The following is a 6,760-nucleotide window of genomic DNA, read 5'->3' as shown; positions in this document are numbered from 1 at the left end:
AACCAACAGAGGCAGGGCAGTACTCTGGGGAAGCATCAGTGAGGAGTGGTCACCCCCTGGAGGTCTAAGAGGCGAGAGAAGAGCCGGATGGAAGGACAGGATGGCAGCTGCATGGAGAGGGCTGCCTGGTGGGAGCCAAAGCCTAGTACAGGAACACAGCCCACCCAGGGTCACCTGCAGGAAAAGTGGTGGAAATGAACACTTCGCTTTCACTCTCTGCCTCCTCCCAGTGTCCTCATGGGCCAAAACCAGCTGAAAGCCAGTGGTCCAGGGAGGCCCTGGTGTACCCTGTGTATCTACCGTGTTTCCCCGAAAATAAGACCTAGCTGGACAGTCAGCTCTTATGCATCTTTTGGAGCAAAAATTAATATAAGACTTGGTCTTATTTTATTATAAGACCGGGTCTTATATAATATAATATGATATGATATGATATATATAATATAATACCCGATCTTATATTAATTTTTGCTCCAAAAGACGCATTAGAGCTGATGGTCCGGCTAGGTCTTATTTTTGGGGAAACAGGGTATAACCTACTTTTCCTGCAGGTGACCCTGAGTTGGCTGTGTTCTTCTTCTAGGCTTCTATCAGGCAGCCCTCTCCATGCAGCTGCCATCCTGTCCTTCCATCCGGCTCTTCTCTCGCCTCTTAGACTCCAGGTGGTGACCACTCCCCACTGATGCTTCCCCAGAGTACTGCCCTGCCTCTGTTGGTTTCCTTTAACTCTGCTTACACCTTTGTCATTCACTTGGCAAATTTCTAGTTTGAGTGTGCCATTTACTTCTCGCAAGAATCTATATATGTCATGTGTTAGTCACTTGGGGCACAGAGGTGAGTGGGGAGGTGTGGAAAGGGCATCTGGAATCACAGGGGAAGACACCCAGCACAGTGATGAATTTATGACCGCAAGAATAACATGTAAGCATGTTACCCTCAACCTCACTGGCTAAGTGGATGAATCAGGTTTCTGGCAGCTTCTTTGTCTTAGTCTTAGAATCACAACACAGACCAACGAGAAGAGAGCAAGCAGTAGTTTTCTTCCCCATGACTTCTCAAAGCATTAAGGTTTCAGGTGGATAATATTTATTAAAGATAGGAGTTACAAACCCTCTTGTGCAGGGAAAACCACATAGAGCTTTCCCTTGCCGATGGATGTTTTTTGCTGAAAGCTCCAATTGGATGTGGTTGTCTTTTTTTGGCCTTTTATACCCAGAGACGCGTCCTCTGGGCACATGTCACATAAAAGACAGGCACTAAGAATGTGGAACACTACTGTCCCCTCCCTGGGCCCACTGCTTTTGGAAATAGAGTACACAGATCCTAGAACTTCTATTTCATGCTCTTTGGACATAGCCCTCATGTGTTTTTTTGGTGGATAGGTATATTCATGCCCAGAGACTGCCTCCTTCTATTTTCAGCAATATTAGATGTTTTAAGTGGGAGAAAAACCAAGAGAAAACCAGGAGGGTCTGTAACTACACAACATGAATAAAGAAACTGAAACGGAATAATCATTTCATGAAGGGACTCGATTCACCCAGGGCATCAGGAACTACGTGGGGATATGGAGGGTCCTTTAAGGATCACAGGGTAATGAGGTAAGTCTTGCAAGCAAGTGGGGGCCATCATCACGGCTAATGCTAGTCTGGGATCCTGACCCATCCTCTTGTGTCTCAGGTGACCAGTTTAATTCCTGGGTTGTATATAGTAGCTTGGAATGTGGATGTAAAATCTACAAGAAGATTGTAATGGAATGGTATTTGAACTCTGCCTTACAGGCATGTGGGGAGTAGTCCGTTGGCATGGAGGCAAGAGTGTCGAAATAAATAGCAGAACAGAGGCCATTTTTATGTATTTTATTTCAAGCGCATCTTACGCTGTAGATGACTAATGCCCTCTGTGAACTTCTGCAACTGGAACCAAAACTGTTTAATGAATAAGTGACTTTTAGTGCTTTATTTTCATCTAGAGCTTCATTTGAAACAGATCATCATTAGCTTTATGGTTTTAATTGTATTGAAATTCCTTATTGTAACCTATTGCTTTATTGCATTAGTCCATTAACCTGGGTGCCACAGAGCATAGTTTTAGAGCCTGTATTTATATCTGGACTAATTGCATGGATGCTTTCAGTATAGAATGAGGTATTTTTCAGATCACCACAGGAAAAATAATCTGAATCCCTTTCCAAACTTCAGGGTTTGAGATAATGAGAACCAACACGCAGCACAACAAAACAAAAAGACCCTGAACATTATTCTGAATTTTTCTTGCTTTGAAATACCTACTACTCTATCAACAAGGAATTGCAAAATAGTAATTCTCACAGTACGTGTTGCTTCCACGTGGTTCTCATTTGGAAGTGTTGTGAGACGCGTTGGTCTGTGGGCTCTCCAATCAAAACCAGGTGGTTAATGATTACAAAATGGGGGACCATGAGGAGATTCGTGCCTTGATCGTTAGGACAGATGGAGATGGAGCATCCAGGCCACTGGCTGCGGGCTTAGGCTCTCAGACAAACCAAGAATGACAAAGGCCCAGCTTCCTGTGGAGACCTTTGTTAATAACCGGGAAGGTGGCACAGCTGTTAACGCCTAGTTGACCTGAAACATTTCTTCCTGAAATGGGTAAGTGACTGGTGGAGACTCAGTTTCGATCACATAAGAGTATTTTTCACTTCCACTGAAGGAAGGAACACTGAAGTTGGAATTGGGCTCTTTGTTACCTCCCAGATGCTCAGTAGCAGGGGTGTTTATAATGCCCATCAACCAGGCTTTCCGTTGCACCTGTTGGGGGACCAGCTGCAGAAAGCAGGTGTATCTGGGGACAGAGGACGGGTGACTGTGGAGAATGCTGAGGGCTTCCAGATGTATTCCACATAAACACCGGGCCAACAGCTGGGGGGACAGGAAAGATGTGGATTGAATTAAAAATGATGTGCAGATTTGATTATTAATTTCAACCCACTGTGTGATTGTAATACACACACATACATAATATGTGTTTCAGAACAACTCAGTGGAATGTATTGCAAGCATGAGATTCACTTTTCACCAATTCCATGCACATTATGTTTTGTTTGTTACATTTTCATGTACATTTAAAGAAATATTCCCAGGCAGAAAGCTAAAATGCCAGCTTAATTGTGAATGCCTCGCAGTCCTAAGAACACATGGTTGTCAGTTTAAAACAGAGAAACTGAATCAGGCAGTCTCTGACGTCTGAATTTATATCTGGCTTAATTATATGGCTCATACAGTGTAGGATGGGCAAGTTTTGTTTGTGTTGTGGATGGGTCGACTCTCACGAGATTGGAGAGTCCTTAGTTTCTCATGTCATAGTTTCTCATGGCTGCCTACACCAGAGTTGAGAGACAGCGATGCTTCATGAGAGGGGCAGCGATCGGAGGGATTGATGCCCTGGGAGCCATAGACTGCCCATCAAATGTGTAGGAAGCCTGAGGAGTTTCCTGTGGCCAGCTTTCGGACGCTAAGTGTGCTGTGGGTCTTCTCACTTAGCCATCGGAGTCACAGGGCATCGCCCGTCAGTCAAAAGAGCTGGAGCTGAGCATAGTCTCTATCGTAAGAACAACATCCTTTTGGGGCAGTTTCGAGCAGCACTTGAAATGGGCACTGGCCAAAGAAGATAGTCACAAAATTTTGTCATCAGAGCTGAGGGTAAAATCAGAGGTCCTCAGAGGACCTCTGGGGTCTGCTGTCTCTTGGGGTCTTCAGGGGACTCTCCCACTTGCCGTAGAGTGCCACATTCTCCGTATTCTTTTAGAACACTGGTTCTTATCCGGGAGCCCCTTGAAACTGAAGGCAAAATGTTGTGTTATGTGAATGTGTGCATTTTTCTTGGTGGTGGTTAATATGTCATTTTCTTCAGATTCTCAACGCTCCCAAAAGCTTACTTACGTCCTATGGAGAGTAGTGTTTCTTAGGTGAGCCTTTGTCTTGAACAGCACCTTCTTGAGGAATTTTCTTCATAACCAGAAATAATAATGATAATAGCAGCAATGATAATAGTGTATACTCATGGCATTTATTACATTTCAGGCACTGTGCTGAGCACTCTATATGTGGTAGTTCATTTAAAGAGGTGTCTGTAGACTCTGCAGATCAGACACCTCGTTTGCGCACCTCACTCTGCTTCCTCTGCAACCATGTTTGACAAACCCGATATGGCTGAGATTGAGAAATTCGATGAAGTCGAAGTTGAAGAAGACAGAATTGCAAGAGGAAAATCTACTGCCTTCAAAAGAAATGACTGAACAGGAGAAGCAAACAGGCAAATCGTAACGAGGCACGCTCCGCCAGTGCACACTGTACATTCCACAAGCATTGCCTTCTTATTTTACTTCTTTTAGTCGTTTAACTTTGTAACATGCAGAGAGGTTGGATCCAGTTCAAAATGACTGCACTGCCCCTTTTCACATCAGAACCACTGACAACGAAGGCCGCACTTGTCTTTCCCGTATGCCTGTCTGGCTGGCAGGGAAGGAAAAGAACTTGCATGTTGGTGAAGGCAGAAGCTGGGTGGGACGACAGGAAATCTAGAATAAAAACCAAGCTAGTCTGAGGTGTCCTGTAGGCTGTAATATGAAGTTTCATCAGAGTGCCATTTTGTTTTTATTTAAATGATTTTAATTATTGGGATGCACAATTTCTAAAATAACACAAACAAAAACGTGTAAAACCTGGGACAAAAAGGTGTCTGGAATTGGCTACTACCCTCCCACCCCCACGCATGTAGGGCCATAATGAAGAACTACTCTTCCATGAAGGGATTCAGTTCCTCTAACATGATGTTCACGGCCCTCCCTGCTCTGGTCTTGAATGCCAATCCTTTTCAATGTTTATTTACCTAATCCCAATGTGTTAGTTTTCTATGCTAGATAACAAATTACCACAAACTTAGCGGCTTAAAAAAACGCTTATTTGCCTCATAGTTTCTGTGGCCTAGGAGTCCAGGCAAGGTTGATCTAGATTATCTAAGTTTACTAGGCTGTAATACAGGTGTCACTGGGCGCCTGACTGGGGAAAGATCTGCTCACATGCTCCCTCTGATTGTTGGCAGAATTCATCTTCCGTTTTGCCGGCTGACTGTTGGCTGAAGGAGGCCATGCGGCTCTGAGAGGCTGCCTACTACGTGACCTCATAATATGGCGGTTTACTTCTTTAGAGCCAGTAAGGAGCCTCTTTCTCGTGTCTGTGGAGATAAAGCCTTATAAGTAAAACATAACATGATCACAGGCATAACAGCCTGTGACACATAATGTAACGTAATCAAGGGAGTTACATCCCGTCACTTGTCACAGATTCTGTTAGATGCAAGTCACAGGTGCCACTCAGGCTCAAGGAGAGAGGATTATACAAGGGTGTGGTTCATGGGGGGTCACTTTTGGCTGTGTTGGCCATACCCAACACCATGTGCTGGCATCTAGTTTTAGCTAGTTGTTTGAAATATACATCAGGGAGCCTCATTTTCCATTTTAACTTTTTGCTTCCAGTCTGCAGTGTGCCCCCAGATGCGCTTTGCACACCCATGCTGCTGAGCCTTTGCTCTCAGCTGTGCTTCCAGCTTGGAGTGCCCACCCATGGCCTCTGCTTTCCATCTGTTACAATCACCGTCGGACTAAGAGGCTCAGCTCAAATACTGTGGCTTTCCACAAACCCCTCCTGATTCTCCATTGTTGTGGGTGGCATGGGGACACTTGGGTGTTGTTTTCCTATAGCAAGTATTTACTTCTGAATTATATTCTATCTAGAATTCTGAATTACATTCTGAATTGTGTACATATCTAGATTCTTCGAAAAAGGAACCATGTCTTACATATTGATTTATTTTTGTTTTTTTTTGCCAGAGCCTATCGTTTTCACATGGGAAGTACCAAATAAGTATTTGTTGAATAAATTTCCCACAAACAATGGGCCAAACTTTTAAATTTCTCCCTTTTATCAGGAATGACAATCATCAACATCCTGAGCCTTGGTTCAGGCCTCTTTGTTTAAAATGGGGACAGAAAACCCTTTCCTTTTCTCTTCCCTGGAGCCCCAGCGAACTACAGCCAGTAACCCTGCAGGATCTGCTCAGGGCCTTGTTAGCCCAGCTTGAAAAGATCTAAAGGTGAAAGCTACTGAAGGACCCGATTTGACAGTGTTCTACTTCTTAGTGAGGTTTTATGCCCCACTTGCCCTGCATTTCCTTCCTGCCATTTTGATGCCTAAAGCAGAACATACTACTGACCAATCACTTCTGATCTTGCTGAAAAAGCATCCAGACTCTGTGGCAGACTGGTTTTCCAGCCATTGAAAGGGTTTTCTGGTGGGGCTTGTCATCCCAGTAGCCATTTAGGTGCTTTTGTGCGAATTGAAATTGCATTTTATTCTCCCTAATTACTGACTGGATGTTAGAAAAGGTTTGGCCTCTGTTACTTTAGCTTAGTGTAAAGTGATAAACAGCTTCATCATACAACCAATTTAAATAACTACTATCCACTTTTGGGGGTGCTGTTGGCACTACATCAGTACAATATAATCTGAATGATGTTTTCTAATGTATTTCTTTCTCTTCAACCTGAGGCTGATTACCTCCTGGAGTGAGATTAAAAAAAAAAATTAAAAAGCAGAGGAAAGGGAAATTCAGGTAAAGCAAGAAATATTCCTGACATTGGACTCTGCAAAGGCAAAGGGTCTAGTATTGATTTCTTACATTTAATATGATAGTAAAGTGAGCCAGATATTGCAGAGCTGGA

The 6,760-nt window shown here is 43.7% G+C and overlaps 1 pseudogene; it reads left to right on the top strand.

Moving 5' to 3' along the window:
- Nucleotides 1-4,168: 4,168 nt before the first annotated feature.
- On the top strand, nt 4,169-4,304 carry LOC117033338 (thymosin beta-4-like; annotated as a pseudogene).
- The last annotated feature ends 2,456 nt before the right edge of the window (nt 4,305-6,760 follow it).

This window comes from Rhinolophus ferrumequinum, chromosome 13 (assembly GCF_004115265.2).
Source record: "Rhinolophus ferrumequinum isolate MPI-CBG mRhiFer1 chromosome 13, mRhiFer1_v1.p, whole genome shotgun sequence".
NCBI classification, from domain to species: Eukaryota; Metazoa; Chordata; class Mammalia; order Chiroptera; family Rhinolophidae; genus Rhinolophus; species Rhinolophus ferrumequinum.
This window is presented reverse-complemented; position numbering and strand designations above follow the sequence as displayed.